The 13,420-nt window shown below is 38.0% G+C and overlaps 1 protein-coding gene across 4 annotated transcripts in view; it reads right to left on the bottom strand.

Moving 5' to 3' along the window:
- LOC124182217 (telomerase-binding protein EST1A-like) overlaps nt 1–13,420 on the bottom strand; it is a 241,416-nt gene that overhangs the window by 134,727 nt on the left and 93,269 nt on the right. The gene's annotated exons all lie outside the window — the stretch shown is intronic.

Raw genomic sequence — 13,420 nt, 5'->3', positions numbered from 1 at the left:
TCTATTCTGCGGTGAATAAGTGTTTCCACGAAGAGCTGCATTTTTATTTGCGCGTTAATTTGCTCGTTTCTTTAATTTGAATGAGTTGTTTGTAATCTTCTGTTTCCTCTTACTCCAGACTTGAATGCACGCTACTCGAGGTGTATGCTTATTTTTTATACCTGAAGACACTCCTGCTATAACGATTTATATTGTATAATGAGTGCTTGGATTATATATTATTAAATTGAACGATTGTAATGCGTTCAGAGAAGGTGAGGCGAGAATACCAACTATCCAGATCTAAACATCATACCCAGCATCCACCTATCAAAGAACACGAAGCGAAACTATGCGTGACAATACACTCATCGATCCTCCAGGCAAAGAAAATGAAGAAACAGAAGGAAAAAATTGAATTATAAACTCAAGACTCTCATTCTGCCTCCCTCTACATCTCTTTCTCTGATTTTCTGCTCAGCAATTATACGGATATTTCTCTCATTTCGTAGTGCCAACATATTTTCTAAAGAAGTCTATCACAATTATATTTCCATTATAACAGTATTGACCTTAGAATCCTGATGAAAACCACACCAACCAAGCATGACGAAACTCAAAGAACAATACTACCTGAGCCAGCTCAAAATATGCATCTCATTCTTAATTTCAAATATTCGATGAACCGTTATGTACGAAATTCTCGTTTAGTTAGTAATCAGCTTGATATCAAAGTATTAATACAAATGATGAGTTAGATTTTATTTAAAAAAATGCATCGCTCCGCAGTTCAATGATCGACCATCAGCTAGTAGCTATGTGCTTTCAACAGATATGTATTTGGTTGGTCTTCCCGTCATTATGAGCCGTTCACCCATTAACGCCCGAAATGACACTTTTCGTATAGTCATGTTTGACCGATTGCCAACAACGCTAGGACAATGGGATTTTAATAAAAATTCGTACCCTACTTTTTTCAAGGGTGCTCTTTTAGAATATCGAGGTTAGAAGCCATGAAAATTAGACTTTCTCTGGAAAATTTGCAATTAAAAAAAAAAACAGCGAAATTTTGGTGTAGTTTTTTTGAAAAACTATTTATATCGAACCTTTATAATACTCAAATCAGATTCTTTTCTGCAAGAATCGTGGAATTTTTATCTGTACTTTAAAAACCTGTTGGTTAGGAATTTTTTTTTTTTTATCAATTGTTTGCAAAATAGCGGTTCGAAAAGGGTGAAATTTCACGTAAGAATCAAATAATGGTTTCTTGCTTGATTTCTCGAGCTGATTGTTATATCTTGGGTTCAACTTTGGATATAACCTTGATTTAGTGTTTGAATTTCGAAAATTGTGGAAATTTTGAAAATTAAAAATGGCGGATACAAGATGGCGGATGAAATCATTTAAAAAACGTTATTTGGCGCAAAAACTTTGTCCCTGGGGCTTTCAGGGTCGCTTATTACGAATCTCAGGTCAGTTTTGAAAAAATACAAAATGGCGGATTCAATATGGCGAACAAAAAATCAAAATTACGTGATTCTGCTCAAAAATATGTGATTATGTACCGAATATATTATGTAAAATGCAAATAAGTGAAAAAAAATTCACATCCATATATATCAATAACAATAATAATATATCCACAATTTAAAATTTCTGAAAACCGACTTCAGATTCGTAATTAGAATCAGAGATCCCCAAACCCTAAAGAGCAAGTTTTTGTACAGAATTATCTAATGTCTATTTTTTGTCCGTCATATTTGATCAACTCTTATGAGTTTTCCATGCCTAAACTCATATTTGTAATCAGCGACCCCAAAAACCCTAGGGACAAAGTTTTTGCGCCAAATAACGTTTTTTCAATGATTTCATTCGCCATCATGAATCCGCCATTTTTAATTTTTAAAATTTCCATAATTTTCGAAATTCAAACACTGAATCAAGGTTATATCCAAAGTTGAACCCAAGATATAAGAATTAGCCCGAGAAATCAAGCAAAAAACCATAATTTGATTTTTACGTAAAATTTCAGCCTTTTCGAGCCGCTATTTTCCAAACAATTGATAAAAAAAAAAATTCTTACCAATAGGTTTTTAAAGTACAGATAAAAATTTCACGATTTTTGCAGAAAAGAGTCTGATTTGAGTATTAATATCGAACCTTTATAATACTCAAATCAGACTGTTTTCTGCAAAAATCGTGGAATTTTTATCTGTACTTTAAAAACCTAGTGGTTAGGAATTTTATTTTATCAATTGTTTGCAAAATAGCGGCTCGAAAAGGCTGAAATTTTCCATAGAAAATCAAATTTTCATGGCTTCTAACCGACCAACGGCTTCTGAAAGAGCACCCTTGAAAATAATCGGGGACCAATTTTTATTAAAATCCCATTGTCTTAGCGTTGTTGGTAATAGGTCAAACATAACTACATAAAAAGTGTCATTTCAGGCGTTAATGGGTTAATGATAAAAATCGGTTTTGGTTACCAAAAAGTCATGGAGACGTAGCTCAATTTTTTGTCATCGTACGCCTATCGATCGAGAGATGACGTCAATTTTCAAAATTGATCAAACTTGTTTTCTCTCCGATACTAAAAAGTTTTTCATTCGATAACATTTAACAACCTCGAAAACATTATAAAGCCAAACTCGAGTTACCTTGTTACCTTGTTCCCTCTTATTCAATCGCATAGTCGAGAAAATCGTAAATCGGCTTTTCTTCTGGTAAAAATATAACGAACAGCTCCCGGCGCAGTAAACCCGATTTCAATGAGCAATCGACAACGGGCCGTGGCACTGCCGCAATTTTGCAATGATTTGCGGTGTATCCTCGGTAGTCTTGAAACACGTAACCGATCCCGTTGTAAAAGCCGCCAAGGACACCCGATCGCGATCGAGCCGCTCGTAGCCATCAGAATCCTTGGTATTATCGAAGATATCTCGTGCGATCGATCGGTTTTACAGCGCAGCGTACCGCTATGTCGTGAGTTTTACGGTAAGTTAACACTTACATGTTACGTTGTAATACGCTATGTATACACGGTGATGTTACGTATATATTTGACGGAAAGTTGGTAAGAAGTTTTCCAATCAAGGTTTACAGCCGTAGCCGATCGGTGAAAAGAAAATTATTTTTCACAGCGTCAAGATTCGGTTTAGGATTTCAAATTGTTTATAACTTGTAAAAAATGTTCTCATTTTCTCGCAGTTTTTTGTGGACGATATCGAGAATAAATAAAACTTTAACGGTATTAAAATTCTGAAAAAATCTCAAGAGCACTTATGTTTTCGGAACGTTTGTATCTTATTCGATGTTAAAATGTTTTTAAAAATCCGATACTCTGGATGATCAAATCATGTTGATAAAAATACGGAAACTTTCAAAAAACTTTGTATTGTGTTCAAATTGAGAAACGCTGCAACAGGTCAACGCCCATTTCTTCAGTATACGCAATTTACAGTAGACGAATAATTAAGGGAAAAGATCGGAGATTACCTTCGCCAGTATGAAGTAAAATGATCAAAATCACCCCACACGTGTCTATGTCTTCAAGACTGTATCTACCATCGACGAACAGATTTATCGATCGGTGCAGTGGCGCATCGAAATAAATAACGAAATCTCGATCACGGAGTCATTACAGCTGGGGAGTACCTAACGGTACAATATATAATACCCGAGACTATCAATCGAGATTAACTGATCGATTTATTTCGTATTTTTTATTGCTAATCATGTTATAATACGTCAAGTTTGTATCGATCTGATTACCGATCAGAGAGTGGATCGATCATAACATCTCTCCAACTCTATATCATCTCAACGTCGAGCTCATATCGTTTTCAGGTTTTACTTGACAGGATATTTCATGAAGAAGGAAGTGACGAGGTTGCGATATTTCTTGGGTCAATGATTTATTTATGGAAATAGTTTTGAAAAACAGGTTAAAAAAATATTAAGGTTAAAATCGAAATTCGCACAATGTCTAGGGATACTTTATACGTGTAAGTAGATTAGGGTGGTTCAAGAAAAAAAAATATTCAATTTTTTCGCTAACACCCATCAAAACCTTAGTTTTGGTAGAAAAGTAGGTCTTCGCACCGACTAACAACAAGATCTGTAGCTTGGCGGGAAGCTGCCGCTCACTGGACATTTCTAATAATAGCAGCCAATTAACGTCTATGACGTACTTTTTGGATGCAAAAAATTCTGAAACCATGAGGATTGTGTTTCGAATGAAAAATAAAATATTCGTTCGATGAACAAATTTTGTCATCGCACAAATCCAATTGTTTATATAAAAAATTGAGAACATATTATTTAAGTCGAAAAATTATTATTAATAGAATTGATATGAACTGTCAAAAAAAAACTTCAAATCACAATTGTTCATAATTTTTAATGATTGAAAATTTTGACTTCAACTCAAAATGCAATCGTCATGGTCTCAAAATTAAATCCTACCTAAAAGTTCGCCATAGACGTTAACTGGCTGCTACAATTAGAAATTTTCAATAAGCGGCAGCTTCTCATCAAGCTACAGAGCTCGGCCAGGGCGAGTGTTTTTTTTTTTTTTTTTTTTTAACGAAAACTTAAGTTTTGACGGGTGGGAGAAAAGAATCAATTTTTTTTTCAAAAAACCCTAATGTAGTCAGATATATTTAGATAATAGATAGTGACAGATGTAGGGAAAAACAGTGATTAGACAAGGACTTACGCTGTGGCCGTGATTCATTATCTGGATTTAATCCGCGAAGGTGCAAAAAGAAACGGTGTTAGAAGTATGAAAAATAAAATAATAAACGACAAATAAATGCTCTTGGAGCGATAAATCGATATTAAATATTGGAGACTTGACGAGTCGGTTGAATATCCGGTCTTGTTGTAATTGACGGCTAATTGTGTAAGGATATCCTCGGCGTGACCAAATCGTTTGCCGACTTTTTTCTATTATAACGTCGAGGCTCTATAAGTTTGGAAGTATGTAATTACTCGGTGCGCGCAAGGACAGTTTTTGCCTATACATAAAAGCGACAACGGCTGCTGGTATATCCCGATGCAGAGGATATTCATCTGCGAAGATTGGATCACATCAGCGTTAACCACGAAATTGAGCCGGTGATTAACCATTGAATTTACTGTTACGTCGTCTACGGTCTATATAAAACACGGCTTTGATTACCTCCCGAGACACCTCGCGAGCTCAGCGACGGACCGCGCTCAAAATAAATAAGGAGTCAGTCCAACGAATGACAATGGGCGTCTATATTTTTCGGGATCTGTTGAGCCGTTAGATCGGCGCAAACGTAAATCGATTATGATTATTGTTACGGTATACGGTACGGGTATTTTCATTGGTAAACAACACTTCTTGCCTTGCAAGTTACGCGAAACCCCCTGTTGATGTAAGTCATTCACCGTCCGGACCGTGATCTCGTTGATCCTGATTCTACATCTTTCATAATTTCGAAGGCGATCCGTGCAAAGGAACACGAAAAAGTTGCATTTTTACACTGAACGTACGGTCCGAGTTCGATAGTAGAGCGCAGTTTACGGTCAGTGAATTGATTTATTCTACAAGCTGTTCTGCACAAGGTAGACACGCCAATGACTTTTAGTGGGTGTGCATATGTCAAGAATCTTGGCACGCGGTAAGGATAGCAGAAGACTATTAAGTCAGTGATCCAAATTTTCGCCGGAGGCGATAGTTCTCGAAATGATGAATCGACAGTGACGTGAAATTAGAATAAGCATTCGCCACCTGGAGCGTCAAGGTTTTAGTTTAGTTAAAACACATTGATTACATTACAAGATCTTCTAGTCATGACTCAGATCACAGATAAACTCGGGTACCAGATCTACCGGTATGTACCGCTATAAGACGCAGCGAAAGAGCTAACGAATGCGGACTGATTATTTTTAACCGCAAAGATCTAAATGAATAATTTGGAGAATTACTCTCTGACTACCAATTGGTGCGTCGTAAAATCTGGAATAGGTAGGTGATTTTTATTGCTAAACGAGTTGAATCATTGCCGGATAATTTACGGTTAACGTCGCTTTACTAGTTATCTGGAGAGGAGGTGAGTTCCGCATTTATATGAAACCATTACCGTTGCTGATAGAACGCGAGCGTTATTCTTACCGAGCAGTAGTTGAAGCTTCAGAATTGCTAATAGAATTCATCTACGTGCCACACGGGTCGCTTGTACTCGAGCTAACCCGAAAGTTCTGACACTTGTAGTTTTTTTGTGCAAAAACGTTTCATGATTTAGAACATTAGAATAGCTGGTTATCCGATTAAAAAGAAAAATAAGATGCTTAATATTTAGACCTCAGGGAACACTGTTGCAGAAAAAACAAGAAATTCCGAAACTTTCGGGAAAGCCTGCGTTCAAACGACCCGAGGTCAGTGCCAAGAGCATGCAAAATAAAATTCCATTCAAACTTGTAAGCATGATGGTGGGTACATTTCAGGACGATAGAATATGTTTGATTCCGCGTTAGAGTCTAGTTGCTTGGTTATTCTGTCGAGGTAAGAATATCGACTTGTTTTTCAAGTTAAATTTCGTAGGTGTTTTTGTATATCTAACTACTCATTATTTATATTAGTTTACCATTCGTGGTAAAGTAACAAGTGCGCGAGACAGAGTGATGACTGTTTCAGAAATTATGCTCTCGATGCAAGCGTGCTGCCTAACCACGACCACTGTGATCTGACAGCTTGTAAGGTAGGGGAATAAGATGAAAACATTTTTTGGTACTGTCCGTCCATTTTCAGCTCGATTTTTGGTGCATGTTGAACGAGTTAGGATGACTTTTTCATCACGTGTATCGTTTACAGTTCCAAACTGAAACCGACGGTTGATAATCGGTACAAGATACTACCCTCAATACAATTCCATTCAATTTTTTCGTCCTTGCCTTCAATTTTGGAGGTCATTTTCGAAATAACCAAACAAATTTGACACTTATTGCAAAAGTGTAAACAAGGCGCAAGTGAAAGTAACAGAACTTTCATCAATCGGGCAAATTTTTAGAAAAAAGACTAATTCAGAAAGCGCTGTATCAAAAATTTAGTACAAAGTGTTCGGCACAACAAAAAATAATATACGAGACGAATCCGGTGCCACATGTTACAGAACTGAAAGGTTATGGACATCGGTCGGAAACATATCCTCAATCATAAGCTGTAAAAATGTAAAATCCAGTTCTGACTTCGGAGGAAAGACAAGGCGCGGGCTGAGGGTGGATTAATGAAAGAAATGAAACCACAGCGACGTGGGAACATCATTGGAAGATGAGACAAAAGCAGAAACAGCGACAGCATCAGAATCTATCGGTCAAGGATACACCGAGATCAATAGATGCCGTTACAAATGGATAACGCGGTGCCGAGAGAAGAGTGGCGAAGCATGATCTATGATCTGGAACACGCATAACGTAGGCACGGTACACAGACCAGAGTGCGCGCTGGCCCCCAAGGAGTTTCTGTCCTCCGCTCACACCTTGGCGATATGTAAATACAGTATATTGTACCGTAGAGACAGGAACTACTATATGCGAGCACCCTGAAGCACGATGCGTTCCTTTTTGATGTTTTACATCTAGAAATAGACTAGGAATAAACCGGCAGCCAAGTATCTACAACAGATAACAGGCTCCAAGATCTCGGATCTCAGACAGTGTTCAAGATTGCCAATTATCTGTAATGTGCAATTTGATTCTGAGTCCCTTCTCTTATCGCATTGGCACATCCGCAGAAAGGTAAGGGATCTGACAGCATGCAAAACAAGCTGCGCAGCCCAGGCTACCTATTTCCAAAATGTACTCATCTCCGTGACACTCTTTATTTAACAATCGTTGATCATCATTTTCTGTGTCCAAAATCTACATATGTAAAAATTATCGATTTACACTTATTGAATACGGAGAATCAACATTTATGTTGCTGACTTTTATTCACGCCCAATTAGCTTTCTATCGCATTAATGGTTGATCAAAAAATCGCAGTTTGTGACATTGACAATGAAGTTCAGAAATCCAAAACTGTTAGCAAGCTTGAAAACATCACACAGCATCTAGTCTAAGATACGAATGCGTTGTTATTTTTAATGCATGTGTAAAATTCATTTGACTTCCCAACTTCATTCCTAGATATATTTCAGACAATTCTGAAGTAGCAAGGTGATGCTTCGTCCGAAATATGCCTTGTTACGCGTTAGCTTTACAAATTCGAACCTCGTAAGACGAATAAAATAAAAATGCAAGGACGACTGAGGTAGCAAGCTGTATTCCGGATTCGCTGAAGTCAAAAGGAAGTCTCAGTTATTTTCAGAGCATTGACTCTGCATTCGAACAGGTTTCTATCAATCACGGACAAGCTCTTCGCAAGCCTGAGAAGTACCGAAGCACAGCGGGATTCAAACACTTATCTTCTAACGACTCTGATATGAGAATTATTTCTCGTTTTTATTCACAATTATTTCAGGCTGCGGGTGTTCGTTACCTGCCACTTTTGACACATCACGTCTCGACGTGCCACCGTTCCCATAGCCCCTTCACAACATTTCACACTACGTTCAGTGCAAATAACAGTCTGAAGCAGAATTTATTTTTATCTGTTAACGGATAGGAAATATCGCGGTGCTACCTGCGTTTATCAAGAGGTTGTAACATTTAGTCGGTTACAGTGAATCTTCGGGGTTCGTCAATTATATTATTCTTAATCGCCTTCTCCTGGTGTCAAGAGACCACGGGCGACCACTGAGGGAGTTAAAAATGGTGAGGACAAAAATAACAATCTAAATTGAGCGGTCAATATTCAACTGGTGGGATAAGGCGATATCAAAAGCAATTATCCCAACGATCTGTATTATATTTGACAGGTTGATTTGATCATGCCTACAATAATGTGGCTGAACGATGTTGTAACGCCACTCTAATCTGGCATAAATTATCTGAATGAACTACAACGAACGTTGTTGGTACTTGACGAAACGTGGCCAATGCTACGGTGACTGGGACCAGGTGTATCAGGAAACGGTACATTCATATTCCGACATTCCAACTCCCACATTTGATACTTATGGGGTTCCATTTCGCTAGCACATAATCAATTTTTGTCTTCATTTGTCTGCATCATGTCGTCGGCCGTGACTGACTCTAATTTATCATGAAAGTCCGTCCCAAGCACGGTAGATAAAAATTATGATGAACCTTCAGAAACTCGCCGCAGGCTCATTGTCAATTAAGATTCAATTTTCACGTACGCATAATTCGTGCGTACTACGTATACGCATAATAAAAAAGCGGAAACGAAATGAAGATAAGAAACGGAAAGAACATAGTAAGAGGAATGAGAAAGGCATGACACACTACGTGGGAGAGAAAAATTATTAAATTGTAGATGAGCACACACGTTCTTCGGGAAGATTACTTTTTAATCGTACCTTATAAACGAATGTGAGAAAATGCTTTTTTAATAATCATAGCATTGCACGAGCCGAAATAGTTTTGAAATTCGGACAGTTATGATTGAGTCTAGTACACAGGTATGCACGTACTCTGGGTTCATAAGTAGACACCGTGGGAATCACAGGGAAATTATCACAGCACTAAAACAAATATTCGTAACACAACCTCATCATTCGGAACCGTTAAGCTTTTTTATCTTAAAAATATTCCAAATTCCTTTCACAAGTTGCGCACGTAACTTCATCCTGTCAATACGTGTGCACGGGACAAACCGCGGACGTCTCTACTGATACGTCTCTCAATGATGACTCTTACATAAATACTATGCTACTGATTCGCAGGAAAAAATTTGTAAGGACATACAGTTTATTTATTTTTTTGCTCAAATTGTGCGGTGCGATATTTATACCGAGAGGATTCATAAAGGGTTGACGATACGAATGATGCCTTGGCGGTAGATTGGCAACCAAAGTTACATCTCAAACGCAGTAAGTACCCCAAGTCCAACTCAAGTTGCCTGTTTGCCGGCGAGGCGTCGTTCACATCGTTAACCCTCAAATGTGACATATATTACAAATAAATGTGGCATATGTAGCCAATTTATGTGTAAGATATTATTACGAATAATGATTGAATTATTTGACCTGCGTCGGGTCACGTGGTGTAAAATTATTTCTCCATTTACTTTTTATTTCTTCACTTAATTTCCTACTCCTCATACTTTTTGCTACTTTCGATCGAAGTGAGGTGTCTGGTGATTAATAATAAGCAAATTTTGATGAGTATATGATTTTGAGTCTGGCGATCCGTGAACGATAACCTAGCTTAGTAAACTGAATTAAAGTTGAGACAAAGAAATTGGAGTTTTGAATTGGAAATTTTACAGTTCTTCGATACAAAATTTGAAATTACACAACAGTTTACATTTTTTATCAGGAGAAATTAAATTTTTGATGAAATGTACACATTATCATGAATTCTAAGCTTCAAGGCACGAATATTTATTAAAAGAAAAACAAAACTTTAACTATGCGAATTGGTTGAAACGAATTGATTCAATGAAATATTTCTTCAACCATACTTGAGAATCACCGCATACTATGTAAATTCGATGAATTGATTAGTTATTTTTTTTTTTGTATTTTGGCCTTCAATGAAAATTGTTGCAAACAACAGTCTTGTTTCTACCTCCTCAAACTCAAAAAGCACCATGTCCAATTCGTTACAATTCAACCCTATTCAACGAATTTTCGATAATTATTCCACGACTGAACAAACATAAAGTTGTTAGCATGAAAATCGCATATAATTCACAGAATTAAATACTCCAGTGCAGTAAAAAACGACGCTTATTAATTTCGCAAAGATATCGGCGCTGAAACGGTAGTCCGCAGATCGCACGAAATAACTATTAAAAAACAATTATGTTCTCAAATACGCACACAGATTCTTAATTACTCGATCCCTGTCATCGCTCTGGCTCTGTACCAACTGGAGGTAGATACGGTAAAAACGGTCCTTTATCCGGAAAAAACGTAGCCAAGCAAAGTTTGGGAGCAAAAAGTAATTGCCAGCGAAACAGACCGGGAGTTGGAAATAAACCGATTGGTGCATTATACCATCACGCGAAATTTCAGTTGACCCATTCCCTACAACCATATCTAGATATACTCGGTATAAACCTAACTTAATCGTTGCGCGGCCAATCCACCACGTCAAAAATCGCCGAAGGCTTGTCTAATTTGATTGTAAGTTCGTTTTAATTGCTTGAGTTTATCACAGTAGAGATCTGTTAATATAGAAAAGTGCTTTCAGGAATCAGGTTATCCTGGACAATGACCCAGGACCCTACGGAGAACGCATATTATCGTTGGAGCAGGAAGAGAGTCTCTTCTCTGAACGGATATAAGATAGAAGATTGTCGAGTAAATCTTTACTGAAATAGCTCTAGTATATCAAGTTACGTTGAAATAACCAAGGAGCTATCCCAGGCGATATTCTGACTGGGACTAATACGGTACCCGCCTGCAGGCTACTTCATGTACCTACGTACCTATGTACCTATAACCCAAGTTGAAACGCGACGTGAAGAGAAGCAGTATGCAGCAAAAGTAAATGTCAGACATGGGTGGATCTCTTGGCGCCACGTTGCAATCGGGAAAAGATTAATCTAATTATAATTAAAGGCCTTAATCTCTCGCGAGAAGGAAGTCAAGTGGTAAAGGCTGATACGCCATGGTGTATAAGCTGGCTGACATAATAAATGGCTCCGAGTTTTTTTTAGAAAAACTACCGCTCTAGTATATAAGGTAGGTGCTATACGGTTGAGTCCGAGACAAGAAGGCAGGGTCTCGTATAGCGTTTTTTTCGTATGGTACTCGTCCTCAACCACGCCTACGTATCCACCACCCCACCACCCCGCTGCGCTCTCGCAGACTTCTCGCTAATTATCATCGGGATCATCAACCCGACTGTATAATTCATGCATTGCGAAGTGGTCGCGTGTAACTTTACCACCACCACCCGTGCCACCCCATCTGCAATCGCATTGGTTCAGTAAATATGAATCTCCCTAACCGGTCTTTCATCTTTTATACGTAGGCACCGACTGGGCAGCGTCGTATTTATTCCTCCTTATTTACTCACCTTTTATACACTGATATTCGAAACCCTGCACATCGTTACCTACTCCCTGGGATATTTGGTGAAATACTTTCAAAGAGATCTACATCATAGGTCAATAGTAACGGAAGTCGATAATTCTTGTTCAAAAAACAAATGGCAGTCTATTACACTCCGTTGAACGAAGTTTTAAGCAGTGGTTAGGTAATGGTATACTGACCCGAAATTGAAACGGAATACATGTCAGACAAAACATTGTAACACTAAGGTTTCCTGTCACAAAACCACGTGCAACGCGCCAGCGAGCATGATGATCTTTTTAGAGACGTAGTCAGACTACTGAACATGTAACACGAAAACAGTATTGAGATTAGATTTCCGAATATTTTAATACACACGAGAAGCGCAAAGGCAATGACGAGTAATGTAGATAATGACATGGTCTAAATGAAGGCAAAAATGATGACTCAATAAATATCAAGCCAGAAAAGTGTGCCGAAAAAAGTTGACCTTGGAAGAACGACATGCTTGATAGAATGTCGGAAAAAAATTTGCGAATCTTCAAAGGATCTGAATTTTCAGACACTCTAACAATAATTATACACTCATTTCTCCCGCAACACCGAACCGACCGATTTACAAACATTCAAACTCATCTCTGAGTATATCCTGGAACGGGAAGAATCCGCGAATCCGATTACGTCCGACGATACTTGATCACACTTTGTTTTCGATCTCTTTTGTTACTTAAGTCAGTGCAATTTCCTCACTTTGCCAACAACATTTTCCAATCAATAAATTATTATAACATTTTCTGGCAAGACGAAACATATATTACTCCAGACATAACTGGACAAATTTTGCGCGAAGAAGAAATACACACAAGCAGACCTGCACATGGCCAGGCGGTAGTCGTAAGCGTTGAATAATATTGCTTAACCGCATCACGGTGGTGTTGCAATTACGTAATTCATGCTCAGGTAATCTACATTAAACACATACCTGCCTACGCACGAGATTGGTACTTGGATATAACGTTAAACAAAGATACATACATGTGTGGTAATTGTAACCCAGGGCAACTAAACGCACTGGCGATGAACCTGCCAGGTATTGATTATTTTTGCATACTCCAAGCTATTATTATCCTCGGGGAAGATTAAACCTCCGGTGAACGAGCGAGGAACGAGTCAATGATGAGCCACGAGTGAATGGCCCCGTCGTCTAATTGATTAGTGCGTACTACATACACTATGCTCCGTACGAATCAGCATTCGGTTTTTTGCTCCCCTATTTCCGTTTCTCCTTTTTTCTTGCTTTTCTGCCATTCGAATTATTCTCA

The sequence above is a fragment of the Neodiprion fabricii genome, chromosome 5, assembly GCF_021155785.1.
Source record: "Neodiprion fabricii isolate iyNeoFabr1 chromosome 5, iyNeoFabr1.1, whole genome shotgun sequence".
Classification (NCBI taxonomy): domain Eukaryota; kingdom Metazoa; phylum Arthropoda; class Insecta; order Hymenoptera; family Diprionidae; genus Neodiprion; species Neodiprion fabricii.
Note: the sequence above shows the minus strand (reverse complement) of the source record. Positions and strands in the feature narration are given on the sequence as shown.